The sequence below is a fragment of the Ailuropoda melanoleuca genome, chromosome 5 (genome assembly GCF_002007445.2).
Source record: "Ailuropoda melanoleuca isolate Jingjing chromosome 5, ASM200744v2, whole genome shotgun sequence".
NCBI classification, from domain to species: Eukaryota; Metazoa; Chordata; class Mammalia; order Carnivora; family Ursidae; genus Ailuropoda; species Ailuropoda melanoleuca.
The window spans coordinates 111,297,109-111,320,895 of NC_048222.1; the positions used below are offsets into that span (position 1 = coordinate 111,297,109).

General features: G+C 39.8%; 1 protein-coding gene across 6 annotated transcripts in view; it reads right to left on the reverse strand.

Moving 5' to 3' along the window:
* The window catches only part of GAB1 (GRB2 associated binding protein 1), a 125,215-nt gene that overhangs the window by 82,831 nt on the left and 18,597 nt on the right, over positions 1 to 23,787 (reverse strand). The gene's annotated exons all lie outside the window — the stretch shown is intronic.

The window sequence follows — 23,787 nt, forward strand, 5'->3', positions numbered from 1 at the left end:
TTTTACAGAGGTTTGGGATCTAGTTCTGCTTTAAAATTGAAGCTATGGACCATTATACATTACCAGACTCTCTCAAAACCTGTGGTTCAATAAACTGCGAAGTTGCTTATCATATCAGCATATAACTTAGTGTCTACATCTTGGCTAAGAATTTCTTGAAATGAATAATAGGGTTCAAAAGCCTGATGATTAAAATAAAGTATCATGAGACATGACTCATAGAAAGTACAGATATAAGGACTTCAGAATTTAATCTCCACATTTCATGGATTAGAAAACTAAGGAAGGCCCCAGAACTCGGGTACCTCAGTCGGTTGAACATCCAACTCTTGATCTGGGCTCAGGTCATGATCTCGGGGTCCTAGGATCGAGCGCCGTGTGGGGCTCCCTGCTTGAGGATTCTCTTCTTCTGCCCCTCCCCCCGCTTATACTCTCTCATATAAATAAATAAATCTTAAAAAAAAAAAAAACTAAACAACCTTTGAAGTCTTAAAGAGAATAAGTGGAAGAAACAAAACTAGAACCCAGTGCGCTAATATCCAATTCAGTGGGTGCCGCGTGGCCCAGAATTAGCTCCCACTAATGATGTAAGATAATACAGTATTGTAAGCTCTGAAAGAGCAGGAACTGTGTCAGACTTCTTGTTTCTACAACATCTACAAATTGCCTTGCTTAATAAATATGACTAATTCTTGCTCTGGTGAGANCAAAACTAGAACCCAGTGAGCTAATATCCAATTCAGTGGGTGCCGCGTGGCCCAGAATTAGCTCCCTCTAATGATGTAAGATAATACAGTACTGTAAGCTCTGAAAGAGCAGGAACTGTGTCAGACTTCTTGTTTCTACAACATCTACAAATTGCCTTGCTTAATAAATATGACTAATTCTTGCTCTGGTGAGAGAAGGGAATCAGGGGTGGTGCAGCAGGCTACCTCCTCCTCCTCTGGTCTTTGCAGACTGTGAGGCAGATCCTAGGGTCCCAACACACAGCTGTGCAAGATCAGTGCCGACCTTATACAGGGAACAGAGGGGTAGTGAGGCCCAGATGTAGAGTCTTCAGGATGCCCATGAAAGGCTTTAAGATTGGAAGACATGAGACACCTGCAAATCAATTAACCCGTCCAGCTTAAGATCCCGCCACTCTAAAATGAGTAGCTGCATTTCCTCATCTCTAAGACTTGTTCTAGTATAAAATGTTATTATTTTGTTTAGTCTTAAATTTATAACTTTGACCCAAAATATAATACTTTAATAAGCCCCTTTCAATTTGCCTCTTTGTCTGGTGTGTTACTGTGACTCTTACAAGTTTACAGTAGTCCCCATGCCCACCTCCCCCAGTGAATAAGGCAGGGAATGGGAAAGCTTTGCTCTGTGAGGGCCTCAGTCGCCGTTCCATTTCCTGACACCACTTCTACCAGAAAAGCTCCTCGGGTCTGCAAGATTAGGCCCAAGTACTTCTAGTCTCACTCCCCCAACAGGGCCCAAGGCTGGGCCTGTCACACCAGCTATATTGTAGCAAGGCCAGGGTCCCTCAGACAGGCTGCCTCTGTTTGGTGTCCAGGGAGACCCTGAGCAGAAGAGGGCCCCTAGCCAGAGCTGGTCAACCGCAGGGTCTGCTAGCAGCATGGAGCTGGTCTGAGGCCAGAGGCACAGGTCAGAGAGAGGCCAGGCCACTGGGAAGCCAGCCTGGTGTGCGAGCCCTAGTGTGAAACTTGAGAAGGTGATTAAGTAAGAGATACTCAGACAAGGAAAGGATAGAAGAGAGCTGGAGACTAGAAAAATGTGAGAGAGAGGTTACTCTGGGAGTTCCACCCATTTCAAAAAAGCAAATGTTACTGTCTTCCAAGCAGGCTAAAATAATATGCATTTATTCTGTCTGTGAGCTACAAAGGACCTTATTAATTATTGCTAGGCATAAAGGGTTTTACTACCACTACACCTATGTCAAGAAACAGGAAGATCAGGTCACAGGATTTTTATAATTAAGGAAAGAACCAGAATGTACACTGTATATTTGTAAAGAGCTCTGCAGATTATAGGTCACCACCATGTGCACTTTCTGCTCCAACCCTCACAACCACAACACTTGAAGAAGCTGAGGCTCGCCGGGTTTATTTACTTGTCCGTGAGGCCCAAACTACTAAGTGTCACATCTTCAGGTCGGCTTGGGGCTCTTCTACCACTCCACCAAGTCTCTTTAAATTACTTTCCCTCAAACCCACCTTTTAATAGAAATAAAATTTATTTCTTGTTCATTCAAAATTTTTTCAATTTTATTTAATGTCTAGCATTGAAACAGGTTGCAGTTCGAATATCATTAAACAGTGTTTTGATAAACTACACATCACTGTCCCTTGCATTGCAAAGCACGTTAGCATACGATGGGTTAAATAAGCCTTGAGGCCTCATCTGGAAAACTTACCACCACATATATTATACAATTGTTTCTATGGGAAGTTCTGTTCCAAGTTCCAATCAACTGACTTAAAAGCGATCTTTTGGAACACATGAACACAGTCTAAAAATAATCACCACTGCAAACTTAAGGAATTTCTTGGATTTCATTTTTCTTTTTCATTTCATTTAAATATATGCATACATACACAGAGCCTGTTCTCACTCAGCAGCATGTACAGTATGAAAAGCTAAGCATTTCAGTATAACGGAAGAAATTTCATAAAACTCCCACATACTATGATCGTGGATTACATAAAGAAGTGGGAAAGTCCCCTTCTGCCCCCAAACTGTGCCAAGACATCTGACATGTTCACGTCTGCCAGGACTCTACAGTTATTCAAGTCCGAATCCACTCTTTACAGAAATCAGCATACTACTGTAATGATCCAAAGTTCAGAAAGGACTTCTCACCAGAATAATGAACTTCTTGAAGTCCTCCAAACAATGTGTTTTGAGAATAATATCTCCTTGCCAAGGGATTTCAAGTACTAAAAGCAGAGTGGCAGGTTTTCAGTAATGAATTTTCAACAAATCACCAACATACATGGTTGAAAGTATTTTCACTGAGAATCAAAGTGTCAGGTTTAAGAATATTAAAAACGACAACAACAACAATAAAACACCCCAGCTTATCTAAAGAGAGAAATCAAGCATGATTGTGATCACTGTGTCTTTTAATGGAAATAGGGGACCAGAACATTGGGATAAATTTAATTGGCAAGTTCTCCTGATCATTTTGATTTATTAAAAATGGACCTACCTATGATTTTTCAGAAGCATTCTTATTGCTTAAGTTTGTGACTGTATTGTGTTTAAAACAAACCAAACCAAACCAAGAATGGACCATCTGAATCTAAATATGACACTCTCAACTACAAGTTCTGACAAAAGTCTGCCAACTGGATTTCACCCTACCTCGAACAGCAGGTATCGTGTGGCCTCGGTGCCTTAGGATCCTGCCATTTTCTCTTGTGTCCTCCTCACTCAGGACAGTCTTTCCAGCAGAGTCTTGAGAAAGACAGACTAAGAATGATAGGGATCAAAACAAAAGGCGGCTTACATGCATGAGAAACTCTGAATTGCCCAATTTCAGTCCCAAAGCGTCTCAGTCTGCAGATCCTCTATAATCTTTGATGAAGTACAACATAAACCTGTTTAAAGCTGTTTGTAATCAAAAGGTACAAAGTGTGAGAACCAAATTCTCTTGGTTATTGAGATGAGTCTTAAAATAACCACAAGCAGCTAATATTTAATTTGGAGTTCTTAGCTTTATGTGAGAATTCTCAGTAAGATACAAAATACCCGTATAAAACACAACTTAACCTACGGTAGAAATATCTCATCAGGTAGGCCATTATCATGATTATCTAGATGTAAAAAGCAAGTCATTTTGAAAAAGCCAAATTATTATTACTTTAAATACTCTTCTGTTTATTTTTAGACACACGCACTTAAAATAGTCTAATATGAAGCACATACAGCTCCATAAGCCTGTGCCAAAAATCTTGCCATATCCTAGTGAGTTTGCGCTATTCTTTTTAATCTGAAAAAAATGTTCAGTGTACATCTTTAATTCTTTTTTAGGGGTGTGAGCCTTTAGTTTTTCTGTGATATGAACCATTATCCTCTTACCTATTTCCATAAACTCATGTTTTCTTATTTTGAGTTGGCTGGAAGGAGACACTTCTCATTCCAAGGATCTGTGAGCAGACTTAAATAAGTCTATAGTCCAAAATCAATATTACTTCAAATACTTATATATTTTTCTTTTTTATATTCACTAATTCCCCTGAGTCCGTTTCTTCAGGTATAAAACAGTGGAATTTCAGTGAGGGTGGGGAAGACCAGCACCAAGAGGAACCGTATGCGAGACCATTTCCAAGTTCCCTTCCAACTCCAAACTTCTATTATCGCTGGTTTCTTTGGTCTGCATTTATTGTAAACAGAAGCTTCTGTACAGCAGTGGCTCTCAAGAGGTAGGGTAGGTCTCTATTTTGCCCCCTAGTCATCTGGCAATGTCTAGAGACAATTTTGGTCATCACAGCTGGGGGCGGGGTGTGCTACTGGCATCTAGTGGGTGGAGACCAGGGATGCTGCTAACTCAACATCCTACGTTGCCCAGGGAGCCGGCCCTCCAACAGAGTCATCCAGGCCAGCCTGTCAATAGTGCCCAGGTCGAGAAGTTCTGCTCTAGGGTAACGATGCTGGGAAACGAAATGATGTATCATATTCAGAAAACTGGGGAGGCCATTTCCTAAAATATTTACTACCCTTCATATTCCTAGACAGGCAGCTCAGGTACCTGAATTCCTAAAAGGGAACCAGAAAGCAGCAGGGCTGATTCACAGCCCCCTTTTTTACCCTATCTCCCTCTTTCTCTCAGCCACACCTACTGAATGACCAGTGCTGGGAGGCAAGATGAAAAAGCCAGGGTCCCTACCTTCCAGGCACCACCATCTAGAGGAGAGAGATAAATCAAGACATCGGTCAGTGTTTGGATAGAGCAAGATACACTGCGGCTTGCAAAAGCCCATGGGTTCTTTAAAAGATCCTGCATTTATTTTCTATTCTTTTTAAAGATTTTATTTATTTATTTGAGACAGAGAGAGTGCAAGCAGCAGGGAGGGGCGCTGGGACAGGGAGAGAGAATCTCAAGCAGACTCTGCCCTGAGCATGAAGCCCAACCGGGGGGGGGGGGTTCATTCCCACAACCCTGGGATCATGACGTGAGCCAAAACCAAGAGTAGGATGCTCAACCAACCGAGCCACCCACGTGCCCCTAAACCATCCTGCATTTAAACAGCAGATACTAGTAAGGAGCCATCATTGGCAAGTTTTTAAACAGATCCACTCAGCAAGAAAAGTTCAGTTACATTAAGAAAATGTGTTTTCAACCTGCCAACATAATGAAAGTTGCTCCTCAGCCGTGAGTATCGGCTCTATTCTTCTAACGAAGTATGGAATCAAATGTCCCTTCAAGAAGATGAACAGTATTCCAAGGATCATTGGATTTTCTGGTCCTACAAGTCATTCTGGGTTCCTGTTGTAGGGAACCGTGAGTAAGAAAGGCCCAGAGGTCAGAGCAAGGACTGCAGAGCGAGCCACGTGCTTTCTAGGATACTCTGGGACGTATCCAAGGAAGCCATACGGTTTTTCTTCCAAACCAAGACACTTCTGAGAGGGAGTTATGCCAGAATACTGATGTAAAGCAGGGTAAGTGTTCACCAGAGCATGACTGCTACGTCTGTGCTTGTGAAGCAACCTCAGGGGGATAGTGATGCCCACACAAGCCTGGTAACAGCTGCAGGTACTAAACACAAGTTCAACTTCTATTCCTTCACTCAACTAAAATTCAGCTACAGTTAAAAGGAAAGACATTTGACGCTTGGTGTAAAATCAACACAGAACACACTCGCGCAAACGCCAAATCTAGAACATACTGTTTATGAATCTGAAGTATAAGATTCCCACAATAGCGTGCACCAGTTGGGATTTAGCCTTTTCTCTGCAACATGTGAAAAGCCAGAAAAATTGTTAAACAGCTTCCAGTCTTTAAACTTAGCTAATACGCTGATCTCCCAATCAGCACAGGCACATCTCCAGTAGTTGCAGTCAAGTCAAACCCTGAGTTAAAAGCCACTTGACTTCGCGGGTTTGGCATGTTTAGCCACAAGGTCAGTGGTCACTTGTGTACGAGGCAAGAGACAGCTTCCGTAACTCTCCCCTTGAAAGTCACACTGCCAGCAAGATGTACGTGCTCTTACATATCTGAGCAAAGTCAAGATGTTATATATTTAACCTAGAAAATCCTAGAAAACAGGACACCAAACTCTTTGGAAAACAAAAACATTCCCATGAAGAATAAGGTCAATACTGTCTTTTTTTCTAACCCATAAATACAGAGGCCTCTAAAAACAATACTGTAGTCTTACAGAGAGCTCACAAATTAAAAACCAAACCAAAAACATGTACTAATGCTCTAAATACATCCCTAAGACTGAATACAAGAGCTGACTCCCTGCAGGCACTTCAGGGAGGCTAGAGAGCCCAGAAAGACCTCAGGGACAGCCAGCAGTAGCAGCAACTGGGGTAACACAGCCATTCCCCCACTCCCTTTTAAAATCCTGGGGAAAATGACACAACCTTCACAAGAGTGAGAAGGCGGAATTATCCAGCTTCTATTTTGCCTCCGTGTTCTAGATTTGATCAAGGAAGAGACTTAAAACTGCAAATGGCAGCCTACCCTGAAAAGAGGGAACAAAGGCCACTTTTAAATTTTAGCCTCATCTTATCTTCAAGAACCAAAGAACCACTACCGGCAAGTTCCCTATACATGAAAGTAGAGTTCCAGAATGAAAAAAAAAGGTACAAACAAAAAAGAGGAAACCACAGACAGGTAAGCTTGGTATCAATTCTAACAAAATTCTACCTTGGGTTTTCAAGGGGGTAGATTACAAGACTTGGATATGGGAGGGGCAGCAATGGCCTACTGTATTTCCAGTGTCATGTCCAATTATCCTAATATGTTTTTTGATAAGCCTGGTATCAGAGAGAAATACTGTAAACAAAATATATCTTCATTTCTTGAAAAGGTCCTGGTAAAATAGAGAAATGTGAGATGGATGACATAAATAAGGGTGCTCACAGTTCTTTGAAACACATTCTTAAAAGAATATTAATTACTGAGCTGCTATAATCTGAAGGAATGACCTGGTGTTCCTGTTTTTCTTTAATTGAACAGTTATATTAATCATATAGATGAAGTCTGAGAATATGCTTATTAACTTTGCAGAGGACAAAAAGATGAAAGACAATATTCAAAAGATTCTTAATGTAGAATACTATATGGACAGCAATGAGATGATATTTTAATAGAGATAGAAATTAAGTCCTATATTTAAGTAAAAACATAAATTGTACAAACAGAAATGCTGGAAACCTGGCTTAGCAGTACTTTAACGTTGAGAGTCAGAAGTAACGCAGCTGTTTAAAAAAACAACAAGAGCAGGAAATTCAATCCTCAGCTGCATTACTAAAATTAAATAACTAGATCAAGGGAAGAAACAGTTTACTAGGCATTACCTAAGTTGAAACCGCATCTAGAGAAAAGAGTTAAATTCTGAGGGCAGCACTTTGAGAGTAAATTAATTATCTGAGAAAGATCAGGAAGGTTAAGAGTATAGAGATGATACCGCATGAGAAAATGTTGACAAAACCGGGAAGGTTTGGCCTAAAGAATACTATGTGGCCTTGCTCAACGATTTAAAAGGCTATAATGAAGACATCTCCCGAAGTTTGTCAGCGTCCCTCCAGAATATAAATGCAACACTCCAGGTCCAGCTGCACAGTAAGAAAGCAGAGGAAACATGACCTCTCCCGTGTTGGGCATTCTATTTACAGACTAAAATGGAATTGAGCTTTTGGGCAACTGCATTACACAGTTGACTCATAATGAATTTAGACCCCGATTCAAACATAGTTTTCTCTAGTGAATAATGGTTAACAGCCAATAGTCTCAGCAACTACCACCACTCAACATCACGTTATCTATTTGCTCAATGTCTGTCCCTACCCATTAAAACAGAAGCTTCGTGAATGCGGGAGTTTTGTTTTGTTCACAGCTGAATATCCAGCACCCAGAACAAGTCCTTGCCTACAGCAGACATTCGATAAATACAAGTTGAATAAACGAATGACTGTTAAACAGCACAAAGCTAAAATGAGGATAAAAGTTAAATGGCAAAAGGGTAGCCTTTTTCTGTGTAGCCCCAAAAGAGAATTGGCAACCACTACAAGTTATAGGAAGCAGGTTTCAATGCGAGAAAAAGCCTCCTAATAATTAGAGCTGTTTAACAATGGAACAAGCTGCTTCTTGAATAAGATTTTGTTCTCCATAACTGAAAATATGAAAACAGACATTGGATGAATAGGAAGTCGCCATTTTCTACATGCCTGACCCAGGTAACCTTAAGTATTTTTGAGACTCAATGACATAGAAAGGAGTTCCATCGTATCAATAGAGAAGAGAGGGATATCCCAGTCAATACAGGAATATTTTACAACATCTGTGGTGGGCAGTTGCCATCTACCCCTCCAGACCCACCCTCTATCTAGTTCCACCACGCTCTGAGCCTGGAGGGCTGAACTATGAAGGACTGCATCAACTCTTGCTCATTCTCTGACTTTCGGTCAGGTTTGGCCAATGGGGATGGTAGAGAGAGGGGCCTCAGGGCAGGGAACTGATTCTCTGGCTGTGTCCTTGTGTTCTCAGTGGACAGCCATGTCCTTTGACTGAAGATCTCAGCTCCTGCAAGGCACCAATTTCAACATAACCATCTTTCTGGGGGTTGGTAACATTCCCTCCTCTTTCCTCTTTAGGTACAGGGACCAGCCCTTGCCCACCCCATTTATGGGCCCTTATATTCTCATTATACTGTATATCTTAGTAAGTAGTCTTTTTCTTGAATGTTCCTCAAATTATGGAGTGTTGCCACCTGCTTCCCATCAGGTCCCTGGCCAACCGCCACCTGAGCCTGTACGCATCCAGTGTCTGTGTGGACGCTCACAGTGACAGGGTGGGAGCACACTAGGTTTTGGAGACCTTTCTTGCTCCCTAGTTGTAGTGCTATTATAATGTTAACCTGAGGCCTTTCACGTATTTGAAGCTGGTTTTTAAAACCAGCCACAACAGTGGGAAGACAACTCAGCCTGCACAGGTTACAGTTAGGCTGTGTCTTGGCACAACTGCTCAAGCAGCCTGAGTTGCTGTGCATTCTGAAATAGCAGTTTCCTGGTTTAGCAAGCACTTTGGCTTCACATCCAGTCATCCCCTCAGAAACAGGAAGCAATGTCAGATTATCATGCAACAATATCAGATTTTAGACACCAAAGGCAGTTATCAGGAGATCATGTATATATTGTGTTCTTTCTCCAGATACGAGTTTGTGAAAGAACAAACACTACCAAACTTCTCTTTTTCATCTTTTATTATTGAGGCTGACCTTTTGTGGGAATTACTAGAGCAATAGGATATTTTCACCTTACACTGATTTTTTACCTTGTGAAGAGTGTACCAAGTGGGGAAATACTATCTTTTCTCAATGCCAACGGAGTAGTATAAAATGAATGAAAATGTTTAATATGGGTCGGTATTTCTTTATATGTCCTAGAGTCACAGCAAATATTAAGAAAATAAAAGATCAGGTGAGAAAAGTACACATAAAACCAAATGAATTTAGACAAAGGAAACTAAAGACCACTTTATAAGTTATTATTAAATAAAGAGGAACAAAATTTTGAGAGCTGCACACAATATAAGGAAAAACCTCCACAGGAATCGACTACCAAGAACAACTGCTTATGTATTATATAATTAAAATGTTTTAATTGTATATACTTATAGAAATTTGGCATATCTATAGTAACTTGGAAGGGTAGGGATAGAGAGATTAAAAATGAAAACCATAAAACTTTTATAATTCCTACTATAACAAGTTTTCAAACTATTTAAGTAATCCAAGTTTTAGATAATCACAAAAAGATGGAGTACCATCATTGACTCCAAAAACAGCATATGTCCCCAGTCCTGTTCTGGGGACAACTGTCATGGGAGAAAGAGAAACTAAGAGAACCCCAAGAGTCTGGTGCTTACCTCTTCCAATCCTGGGCCCCCTTTCTCTGATCTCTGACCACACAAAGTAATCAGCACTAGAATATAAGAAGTTATTTGCCATGGTGACAGGTACCCCTGTTTCCTCTTCTTTTCTTCAAAGACAGGACCTACCAGTAACAGCTTTCTTTCTTTTCAAAGCCCTGTGGATGTGGCTGAAAACACTAGTGCAGAATCAAGGTCCTTACTGCACCCAAGAAGAGCACTTTGTGAACTGCCCCACTGTCAGAACTTAAAGTTATCTTCACCAGAATTTACAGTTCCACCTCTGACTTAAGGCTGGTCCAAACAGGACTTCAAAAAAGATGGAATATGCACCCTCAGCCCTTGCGCTTGGAGAACTTATTACAGTCTGTTTTATTAAGTCTTCACTGGTAACTAGAACTTACTCCTCTGGAAGGGAAAAGAAAAAAACAAACATTTACTGACATATTCAAATATGACACATCCAATATAAAAGTGAAAAGCAACTACTCTGTGGCACTCCTGCAAAGAGGTTCTCCAAACCTTTTCCTTATTTGACCAACATATGCTCTCACTTTCTTGCTCTGTCTCTTTTAAACTTGGGGCTTCTAAGTGTATTTATAAGCAAATATAGAATTTCCTTTCCAGAGACATTGAAAATGTACCCAGTCATGCTACCAGATACTGGGTCCAATTCAACAAACATATACTGAGTTACAATTATGTACCAGACACTAAGTCACTGCACTAATAATGAGAAGACAGGTTTTTCTAAAAACATAGTTATCTTTTTTAACTCCTGAGACAGTTTTGGCATACCAGCTAGAAATAATAACTATCAATGACAGCCTTATTTTATGATACCCAAGTGATCTTCATTGATCTCATTCATTACTTTAAAAATCATGTATTGATTTTTTGGCTATTTGCAGGATTATTTCTGATAGAAACAGAAATGTCCCCGGTCTCATGCATTAAAATATGAAATGAGAGACAAGTATATAAACAACCAAAGCACACGCTGAAACTATGGCAAAGGAGCGCCTGGGTGGCTCAGTCGGTTAAGCAGCTGCCTTCAGCTCAGGTCATGATCTCCGGGTCCTAGGACTGGGTCCACTGAACAGGGAGCCTGCTCTTCCCTCTGCCCCTTCCCCTGCTCATGTGCTCTCTATCAAACAAATAAATAAAATCTGTACAAGAAAAAAAAGAAACTATGGCAAAGATGAAGAACTGTAAGAATCTGAAGGAAGAAAGATTACTTATTACTCAAGCAACCAAGGGAAAAATTCAGAAAGGAAGTGGCATTTGAGACAGTCCTCAGACAAGGAGACACACAGTGAAAACCTAGCCATGAGAGGTGTGGGATATGGAGAGAGAGGTAAGAGAAAGAAGTCTGGGAAAATCACAGAGGGCTTTGAGGATTGTCAAATTTTCAGGTCAAAAACAAATTTAATCCATTCTGGATAAATAAATTGTGATATATCCATACAATAACAAGGAATGAAGTTCTAATATATGCCACAACACGGATCAACTTTAAAAACGTTATGCCCAATGAAAGAAGCCAGACACAAAAGACCACATATTACATAATTCCATTATATGAAATATCCAGAATAGGCAAATCTATATGGACTGATCAATGATTCACCTAAGGCTAATGGGGGGGGTGGGTTGGAGGGCTACAGAGAGTGACTGCTAATGGGAATGGGGTTTTTTTTCTGAGGTGATAAAAATGTTCTGGAATTAGTGCTGATAGATGCATAACTCTGAATATACTAAAAACCACTGAATTGTATACTATATAAGGCTACCGGTACACTTTATAGTACATGATTTATATCTCAATAAAACTGTTACAAAATTAAAATCAATCTATTTGAATATCTATGTTTATATAGAATTGAATACCTAGGCTAATGTCCTATACATATTTTTCACCAGACATACATATTAACTATGTATAGAAGATATCACATATGCACAAAACACAGAACATAATAGTAGACTGAAATTTTTTAAGTGTAAGATTCACTGCCTTAGAACTTTCCTAGAAGAAATGAATCTGCTATCCTGTTAACACCTCAAATCAGGTTCACTTCAGGTATTAAAAAAATAAATAGTAAGTGATAAAGTTTTATGAAGCTCAATATCTGAACACGAGGTAAAATTGTTTAGAATAAGGTATTAGTGTCTTTTATATGACATCAGGTGTATTTTCAAATGGCATTGTTTTTGAAACCCAGGGGTGCTACGTTCCATTGTGTATGTTTTCTAAGACCACACAAAAAAAGACCAATCATACATTTTCAGATGCTGGTTTTGTTTTGTATTGGTGGTTCATTTATTCTTAATTACACAAAGTGGGCTTCATATGAGTATTTAATATGTCTGCCTGAGAAAGACTCAAAGACTTTAGAAAGCTCCCAATTTCCTCTTCTGAGTCATACTTACTATAAATTTCTGATTGTGTGCTTTGTTATACACAGGGAACTTAGAAAAAACTCAAGTATAAGCAAAACTTGACTCATGACAAGTAAGAATCTACCTTAAGCAAAAGTTCATTTAAGAGTAAAAGCAAATGAAAAGAAAAAGAAAAAGTAAAAGCGTACGAAAGTAAAAAAACAGAACTGCATATAAAACAATAAAAACCTTACCAATTTTGCACCATGCTCACATATTCACGGCACAAACAGGAGGAAAATGCCTCATGATGCGTAGACCTATGGACTGCTGAGATGACCTTAACTTCTATATCTGAATGTTTGCCTTCTTTGTCATAAATGAAACTATCACTTATTGCATACCTATTATTTGCCAGTCATCAAAAAAAGCATTTCTCTCTTTTTAAATTGATTCATTACTTTGCACTGTGATTTCTCCTAAAACGGAAACTTTAGTTACAAACAATTTTCCAATGAACTTGCGCAAGTGCTTCTACTTTCAATTTCTACAATGGTTAAACATTAACAAATACTGATTAAACCATGTTAATCTGCATCCAGTTTGCTTTAATAATTTGAGATTCTTGCCATCTAGATAATGATCTCTTTCCGTCAACAGAAGCGCAGTGATGTATACCTGCGTGAGTTACCATTCTGTATTAAATAAAATAGCGAAGAATACTTAAAGGACCACAGAAGCAAATTACTGAAAAATTTATGAATTGTTCTTTCCCTAAAACTGAACTCAAATATGGGTTTTCAATCTCCCATAATTATGGGATTCTAGCTAGAGGCTGATTTTTACATTAAAAGAAACTGCTGGGGCAATGGGGTGGATGACTTGGTTCAACCTCTGACTCTTGGTTTCAGCTCAGGTTATGACCTGGGGACTGAGAGATCAAGCCCCGCCCTGGGATCCCTGTTCCTGCTCAGTGGGGAGTCTGCTTCTCTACCTCTCTGCCCCCCAACCCTGTGACTGATCTCTCTCTCTCTCTAAAATAAATAATCTTTAAAAAAAACCAAACTGCTAAAATGATGAAAAGGAAACCAATAAGGCAATAAAACATATAGTTTAGTAGTAGTTATACCGAGAAGAAAAGTAACACTCTAAAATGTATTGGCAAATTTAATTCTAAATATTAATTCAGGGATTATCCTGATCACTACATGGAATTCTAGAAGCTAAATACATTATCTGTTTTTCTCCAGGTGCTGGGAGGAACACTGATTTATTTGCTTGTCAGAAACAGTTAATATATTACCCGAATTATAGACTTTTATTAAAAATCACAGATCCACCAACAAGGAAATTTGTTGCTCAAACATATTTGAAATTAACTACCAAGTAACTTATTAGGTTTCGGGGCAGAATAAGACTATTTCCACAGAAACCAAGTCACGCCTCAGAAAGTTCAAGGAAGGTTTATTTTTTTACTCCACAGAGTTCTAAGTATATTTTATAAATAGCTGTAGAATTTTTTATATAAACATTCAGACTTCCCACATTCCAACTCCCAGAAACTAGGTTTTGTTGATCAAGTATTTATTAAGACACATGGGTAAATGATTTGGGGAAAGAAGCACACCTCACTAAAATATTTTGACTTATCTGAAGAAGTGTTGCTTGCGCGTGCCCATGTGAACATTGTGCAATGGTGGCGGTGGGGAAGTAACATACACCTGCTATAAACAGTTCAAAAATTACAGGAAAGCATTCAGAAACAAACAAACAAAAATATTTGTTAATCCCGACACCTATATATATTATCCTTGTGGAATATTTACACTTTCAAAGGAAAGCCCCTATCATTCAATATATTTTTATGTCAATTTCTCGATGCATCTGGCTTTATTTCTTTATGATAAAAGCCAGAATAAAAGTAAATGTTTTTTTCCTGGATTTCTCATTCTTAGTAATAAAAATGGATTTAGAATTACTTTAAAGTTGTAAAGGTGGGACTGCTGCTATTAATTGCTACTCATGAATGTCAATGCCCCTCTCTAGCATTATCTAAAAATATATTTTATAATAGAACCACATATGACAAGGAAAATGGGCCAATGAATAGAGCGATTCAAAACCAGAGTTACTGAATTTCAGAGCTGGAAGTGGACTTGTGGACTATATGAGTCTAATTCCTATTTAAATGGAAACCTGATTGTGACCTTACCAGGATAGAGTCCTTCTTTTATTCACGTGTGAATCCTTTGTACAAAGCCCAGTATGTGCCAGGCACTCTATAAATACATTGGAAATAAACTACCATGTCTGTTGGATGAATGAAATTCATTTTAATGTAATAGTTTATAATCTCGGAAGCAAAGACTTCTGGCTCTGGTCCTTCTACAAAGAAATGGCTTATTGTTCATTTATATATTAGTAATGAATAAAAGCCTGAATGGGAGATCATGCAATGGCAGTTTCCAACTAATGGAAAGGTTGTAATCCAAAAGTTTGTATGTAAGTAGATTCATCTGAAGTCACAAGGCATTTTCCCATAGAAACAATGTTGTACATAATGGTTTACTTCTCTGGCCAGCCCACAAAAGCTTCCTTAAATATAAAGTTCCAACAGACTAATCACTATACAGAAAAATGCACCACAGGAAAATGTGTCCAGTACCCAACTGTGAGAGAGTCATCCTCTTGCCACTGCCCAGGAGGCAGGTTCTCTTCAGGATTAGAAAACTGGGGGGAAGAGTAAGAAATCAGACCAGGGTAAACTTGTCAAGAATGATACTGGCAGAAGTAATGGTTTCCTCCCATGACCTCCTCTCCTCACTCATTGACCAAGCAAGCACATGTGTCTTCTATACATCAGGCCCTGTGCTAGGCAATGGGGGGGGGGGCGCACAACAAAGACCAAAACTGACATGGTCTTTCTACCTTGGGAGCTTATATTCTAACAGAGACGACAGATATTGAAGGGTTAGAAATGAGAATAGGGGTACAGGGGAGTGGGGAGAGTTTGATGAGCAGAAAAGGAAAAGAATATTAAAAATATGATATACCATTTCCCTCTCCTCCTTCCTTCATCTGCATTCATTTCATCACTGGGGTGAAAGGAGATGAGGGACAGAAACAAATAACTAAAAGGCAGATGCGGGGAGAGCTTTTATTTTGATCTCCCTTACTCCCACCCCTTTTTACAAATCCCCAATGCCAACTAGCGTAGGGCAGATATAACTGGTGTTGACAAAGGCACAGGAGTGAACTAGCAAACACTGGGGCTGCAGCAGTAAACAGAAAAGGCCACAGGTAGGAAAATCCCATCACTCCAGGACAAAGGAGAAATTGTGCTGTGATCAGAAAGGACAAGGTAAGGCCCCGTCTCAATCAGGAAAAGGCCGTCCTGCTCAGGGCCCATCCAAGGTGGACTCTGCTCTGGACATACAACCTTACAGATATTAAAATCCATTCCAACACCTCTCCAATTTTCCCCATAATTTTCTGTAACCCATTCATGAACTTTTTTTTTTTAAAGATTTTATTTATTTATTTATTTGACAGAGATAGAGACAGTCAGCGAGAGAGGAAACACAAGCAGGCGGAGTGGGAGAGGAAGAAGCAGGCTCATAGCGGAGGAGCCTGATGTGGGGCTCGATCCCACAACACCGGGATCACGCCCTGAGCTGAAGGCAGGCGCTTAACTGCTGTGCCACCCAGGCGCCCCATTCATGAACTTTTAATTTTACTCCCATGCCTGTGTACTCTAAAGAGGTTCTCTAGAGAGGGAAGAATTAAATAAATTATAAATAGCTAAATTTTAATCACTCACCCTTCGACCTTTCTGAAGTTTAATTAGAAAGATGTTTTAAGGTGACATGATGCTCATTTGATTTGCAAAAAGACAAACAAATAGCCCAAGTGGTTGGAAGATTTCACAAGGCTGCATGAGTAGGAAGGAAAGTAGACGATTAGCTTCTACGTGGGCAGACATAACAGACTGATGGGGAGTCAATCCAAGTCATTCCTGAAGGACGCTGGCCTCTAAATAAAACAAGTATGACTCCAGAATGGGGATAGGGAAAACTCTAGTCCATCTGGACTGTTCACTATACAGGTGTGGCCCCAACAACTACCAAAGCATTATTTTAAAAAGGAATGAAAATTTTAAACACAAAATTACACATGTCTTTTGAGGATGAGAACCTAAAATCCAGGGTGGTGTTTCCAATACTGCACTTCACGGTAGATTAACAGAGATGGGTAAGATTCAGAGAATATTATTTCAAATGACAAAAGGCCACCATAACTTCCTGCTTGGCCAGTTCAACTCAATGGCTATTTTCTACCTCATCCTACTTTGATTCTTGAAGCACCTGACTCCCAACCACACCCTCCTTCTTAAACCATGATCTCTGGCTCCCCTAACAAGTCTCTTCTCCTCCTACCAAGGGAAAATCACTATGTCTTTTGCTGGTTCCTCTCCTTCTGATCCACCTGCCAAACTAGTGTTCTGTAAGTCTCATCATCCCTTCTCTCACCCAACAACTCTTCCGGGATGACCGCATGGATGCCCAAAGCACCCAGGGACACTTATACCCTTCTTGTTCCTGAATCTGCAACTCTAGCCCCAGTCACTCTCCTGAGCCTACAAGGGTCTCGCAACTCAGGATAAATGGTTAAGTGCTGGATTAAGGGAAACAATGCAGAAGCACCCATAACAATTTCTGGTTTAAATCAGGGAGGCCAGGGGCGCCTGTGTGACTCAGTCGGTAAGTGTCTGCCTTCGGCTCAGGGCGTGATCCTGGAGTCCTGGGATCAAGCCCCACATCAGGCTCTTCCGCTGGGAGCCTGCTTCTTCCTCTCCCACTCCCCCTGCTTGTGTTCCCTCTCTCGCTGGCTGTCTCTCTCTCACTGTCAAATAAATAAAATCTATAAAAAAAACCAAATAAAAATAAATAAATGAATCAGGGAGGCCACATGGGCTCTTTCACAAAATTTCTGTGAGGGGGAAACCTGGTACAATACAAAGAACAGGGGGGTTCTGGAACAGACACAAATGAGTTTGAATTTCAGCACTGACATCTGCCAGCTACATAATTTGGGGAAGTTACTTTGGAACACCAGTTTCTTTACCTGTAAAAATGGGGGTAGTAATGTCTACTTTTCAAGGTTGTTGTATGGATTAAAGACAAAATTTAAAAACAAAAACAAAAACACCACCACCAAGCACATCACAGCTGTTTAGTAAACAGAGTGCTTGCTCTTATGTCTGTGGAGGCTGCTGAAATGAGAATACTGAGAAATTATGGGTTTTGTTACGACATTTTCTCCTCATACCTACTATTAGCAAACATTTTAATTTCTGTAGGAGGGTAGTTGTCCTTATTTTCAATCTTCTACCTCTACCCCCAATATGCCTGGAACAGTACACATACAAGATTCTTTTCGGATGTCCAGCATCTGAACTCCCCTCCCTATATTTGGAAAATCATTAACCCTCATACTACAAAAAGAGAAAATTTCAGGTAGCTGCTTTCTTAGCTTCCCTGCAACAGACTGCAGGTACACAATCGGGTACACTGGTTTCACCAAACAAATTCATTCCAGATTTCGAATCTCAAGAAATAAACACTATACAAAATCCGAGTCTGGGATTGGGGCAGCAAATGCAGTTTCCGGAGGTCGTAATGGCAGTGTTCATCACCTAGTGTCACTGGTGTTGGTAGTCTAAGATGCAGGGCCTACGGTCGTGGCCTGTGAGGCAGGAATGATCTACTGTATCCTGGACCAGGTCAGTGGCACTGCTCCTGACTGACGAGCTCCCAAGCTAAGTCCTCCGCTTTCTCAGAGAGACTGTGCGCTATCTAATACCTTTAAATAAACCTCTTTTCTGATGAAATTAGGGTTTCTGTTGCTTACAACTAAGAATCCTGACTGATACAGCAGGTCAGGTAACATTTCATTACTCTTTGTCAAGGGCCACTGCAAGATTTATAGAGCAAACAAATACAGTGAGATCCTCCGTGTAAGTCAGGGGGTCAGAGTGAGCTGCTGAACAAGATGTTCTTGACCATTTCTGAAATCATTTCTTAAAAGGAATAACAGGGGGCGCCTGGGTGGCACAGCGGTTAAGCGTCTGCCTTCGGCTCAGGGCGTGATCCCAGCGTTATGGGATCGAGCCCCACATCAGGCTCCTCTGCTATGAGCCTGCTTCTTCCTCTCCCACTCCCCCTGCTTGTGTTCCCTCTCTCGCTGGCTGTCTCTATCTCTGTTGAATAAATAAATAAATCTTTAAAAAAAAAAATAAATAAATAAAAGGAATAACAGGATGAGTACAGCACATGCTGTTTCAATAGGAGAATCTAAAATATGATTTCTTCTTTCCTATCAGACTGAGATGCAGAACACTAGCTATCCTCTGAAAAGCATTCAGTTAACTTTCTTGTCTGCTCTAAGGTATCACATTGCTCAAGAAGTCCAATCACGCCCTCTAAAAAACTTGAATTTTTACCCTGCTTAATTATTCCCAAGGAAACCATGATGTCATTCCATTAAGCTGGCTCAGTCAGTAGCATTACCTTGCGTTAGTCTGACAGAGAAATCTCAAAAATATGCATCCTTGGGGGAAAAGACCAGGTAGCAAGTGAAAATTGTAATTTTTGACACTGGCAATAAGCACTCAAACGTCATCTTCGATTAGAATTGATATTTCTCGGGGCGCCTGGGTGGCACAGCGGTTGAGCGTCTGCCTTCGGCTTAGGGCGTGATCCCGGCGTTATGGGATCGAGCCTCACGTCAGGCTCCTGTGCTATGAGCCTGCTTCTTCCTCTCCCACTCCCCCTGCTTGTGTTCCCTCTCTCTCTGGCTGTCTCTATCTCTGTTGAATAAATAAATAAAATATTAAAAAAAAAGAATTGATATTTCTCCTGTAATAATTTAACTTCATTCACCTTGGATAATACATTTAATTCCCTCTAATCACTATANGGATAATACATTTAATTCCCTCTAAATCACTATAACTAAATTGTACAGAAGTTCATATTAAATTTTCCTCTTGGCTTACTATCAATAACTTTTGCCACTGCACTTAAAAAAATATTTTCAGGAAGACCCAAATTGCTGCAGAAATCACATGAAAAACAAAACTCTGGCACATGAAAAAAATTCTTACTAACAGTAAGCAGCAGGATTCTGAGAAAAATCAACTTGCAAGAAAACTTTTTTTAGCATGATGGCAAGGGTTTGGAAAAAAGGAACTTACAGGAAAAAGAGTTTGTGTTGCCAGTTATTCATTCACTTTTTTTTTCTTCTATTTTTGCAATATCCAAGTAGAATTCCTTGTCCTAGACCTAATTTTATTTTCCATTTTATCCTCTAAAGGTCTCACAATCTTCTGATTATAAACTTCAGTAATTAACCACTGAGAAGATGGTAATTCCATGGATGTAAGTTTTAAATATTCAGTTCAAAAATAAAAAATTAGAATAAAAATATATTTCTGATCTCAATAAAAGCAAATTTAAAACAGCAAAAATAATATTAAAACAATGTATGTGCTATATATGGGATGGTTCTGTCCCTCATTACTTCAGACTAGCACACAGTGGTGAATCTACCCACACAAATGCAGATTCTGTCTATAAGACATGATTCACGTGAAGTTAGATCATTTGCACAAGGCCACAGAGTTTTATGCAACATTCATAAAAGAGCCATTTCCTCTTCTGTGCTCTGAAGTCATTATTAACCAGAGATACTAAAAACTCAAGCAGGCTGCAACCTGCCGGACCTACAGAAATGAGAACCTCTTTTAGCACACTTCAAACTAAGCACTGACTCACGAGGAAAAAGCAGGTTGCTGTTAAACTGAGATCTACGTTAGGGTCCTCAGTCTGTAAGCTCAAAGAGAAGCCCTGAGATTGGAACAGGTGAGAGAGTGAGAGGCTGAAGCATATAGCATGGCAGGGGGACGTTGTCACCGCCACCACCGTAAGTTTAACTAACACCCTGTGGCCCTAGGAACCCCTGCAAATCTCAGAGTGGCTCTGTATGGAGGAGAGAGGCATTCCAGGAAAGACGTCACACCCACCATTAGATCCCAGTTTCAGCTGGTGCCTAATGGTACGTGAACACGAGAAGGACATAGGCAACATTGAAGAGGGACACACAGCCCCACAGAGGTTTGGAGCACTCCCATGAGATATACACATAGCTTTCACGAAGGTAAACAGGTAAGGACAGAGGATGCTTTAGAAAACCCAGGAGTCCTATAACTGGGGATAAGTTAAGCACTGTATGTCAGTTTAACCCCGTACTGTGCAGCCATAAGAAATGCTCATCACCAAGCACATGGCAATGTTTTCTCGTTACACACTGAGGGAGGAGGGGAACAAAACTCATCTAGTTACCTTCCTCCTTCACTGTTTTCATACAGGGCACAGACAGATGGAAATGGTTCCACCAGTTTGGTTTGTTGGTTTCTGCTTATGCACAAAAGTCATTAGCGGACACAGTCAACATCTACTTTCAGTATCAGACATTTTCAGTATCAGGAGGGATGTCACCTGGAAAAAGGAGTAGTCCTCTGGTCACACATTACTACAGTTTCATGTTTATTTCCTGTTACCCACAAGAAAACGGAAATGGCGCGAAAGGAGGCTGACCCTGGGGCACCTGACAGCTGGGGCCCTCTGCTACATCACTCCTCAAGTACTGTTTGACTTGTAATGCCATTTAAAATGTTATCACACATTTACTTAGCTCTGCAGTTTATAACAAACCTACCAAACAGGACAAACCAGTCTGGATTATATAATATGTAAATATGCCAGGGTGCTGGGGAGCACACTGCGCTGGATAAGCTAGAGCTATGGCTAAATGAGCTAAACCCTCACTCTACCTGAAGGTAGCCTCTTCATTCACATTTCATGGCTAGCACTTTGTAACTAAATTATGAAGAACACAACAACCAATGAAGAAGTTATACGTATCCCCACAAATACCACCTAGTATGTCACTAAAATTAATTAAAAGGGACACAAAAGTCAATATTTACATTTCATTTAGTTTTTAAAATCTGATGTACCTACTGAATAACTCATATTTGGACCTAAAAATATTAACACATTCTAAAGACACTATCAGTGATTAGTATGTTTTACAAACACACACACACACACACACACACACACACACACACACGCGCGCGCACGCACACACTATCAGCTTAAATGCGGGCCTGGGGCCAGAACTCAAGTTTCGCTAGAGTTGTTAGAGTACTTGAATAAATTGTTTGTTTCAGGTAAGTACTTGTTTGAGAAATAGATTTTATATCTACCATCCTCAGAGATGTTAAATATGTACTAAATAGTGAACTAGTAATATTCCATAAGTATTCCTAGAACACAATAAAATGACCAGAGAAGCTCCACAAACACAAATTCAACATTTTATGATAAAAATATAAATACAGAAATGATCAAAGGTACTCGTTAACCCTATACTGCTTCATGATTACAATCACCTATAAATTTTTTCTTTCAAGCAGGCTGTTATGAATCACTAAGAAAAAAAGCTACGAAGACTCAAAGATATATTTATGTAATTGGTTTAGTGATTACGTAAATATATAAATCACACACATTATTCACAAAATTACAAGTAAATCAATGAAATTCAACAAAAGCTAGCCGGAATTTAGTAACTTCAATCTAGAAATTTAAAAGCACATATATTTATATACACATGTATGACTGACATATAAAATATAAATAGATATGCTCATTACAACACCTGTTAAAAATTTAGGGCTTGATTTAATGTACCAGAGTTCTTTCCTAGGTTCTCATTAAAAAATTTTTTTTCCTTTAAATAGCTATAATCGAATTTGTTCTTTCCCATTTTTGATATACTATATTTGTGTGATTTTAAAAAGTCGGTCTTAAGTACCAACTTTAAAGAAATAAAAGGGAAAAAAAAGCTCCAAGCAGGAAGAAAACTCTCTTTTGGAAAGTCCATTAAATGCACATTTGACATATTACTTCAAAATCTTTCACAGGAGCAGTGAGAGTTGGTGTCATCAGGCTGTATCTTTCCATTCTACCGCGTAAACAAGAGGCAGGATTGCAAACTGGCCGAAACTATGGAAACTACCACACAGTAGCAAGCACCCATGTTTTCAACAGGTTGTAGATTCAAATGCCCCCTCAATACAGTGTCATTCCACCCTTCACTGTAATACATGTGAATAGAAAAAAAACAATTATGGTGAACAGTTTCTGAAAAAGCTCCCTGGTGATTCTGATACTCCCCTGACCTGGGCCCCAAAATAAGAACTACAGAACTAAGCATACGTGCTGCCTCATCTTCTTACCCTTAAAGTCAGCTACATCACAGTATCCGAGAACCTGGTTTCAGCTATTTTTTCCTTGACTAGTTTTGGAGCCCCATGTTGTGGTTTCAGCCAGAAGGTATCAATGCAAAGTCAAAAAAGTATTTCTGGGCACAGTTACAGGCTACAAAACTGGAACCTTGTAAAGACCATTTCTGTGCTCAAGAGCTGAGCCAGGCTGGCACCTTTATGATCTGAGCATCCACTGGGCAGGAGGTGACTCTACAGGCACCCTAGTTTATCCTGTCTGTCCTGTTCCCACCATTCGTGCTCACACGATAAGCCTGCAGAAGTTCTCCAGATCGGCTCATGGAAAGAGCTTCAGGACTAACTTTGCAAAGACCAAAGACAGGCTGAGTAGGAACTCAATTTAATCCGGGAGAGATTATCAAAGGTATTTCTGAGACAAGTCTTAAAGTACATATTAAAACAAAACAAAAAAACCAACAAACACAAAGGTGGTGGGAAGAGAAGATCTCAAATTTCTGCAGAATTAAAAAAAAAAAAAAAGTTCTGTTGTGAGAATAAGGGAAATATCCTAAATAGCAACTTCTAAAATGTTTCGCCTCCAAGAAACAAAAGTAAACATTTTACAGGCTCAAATCTGTATGCTTGTCTCAGAAGTTCCCATTGTTCATTTGGCAAGCATCCAAGTAGCCTAGCTTAGCTGGCAAATGTTCAAATACAGTTATTCAAAATATGTTAATGAGGCTAACAGGGTGCTTCCACCATGTAACCCCACCCTCCCTTTCTTTGTGTGAAGTGAACCTGTGCAGGTTAAAACAGGCGTGCCAAACACTTGCTATGTGAGATTACTGACTGCTGGCTAAAAACCACTGCCAATTTAAAAGAAGCATTTAGGGAGAATGGCTTGTTCAAGTGTATGCTGTCTTAAAAAATGCCTATTGTG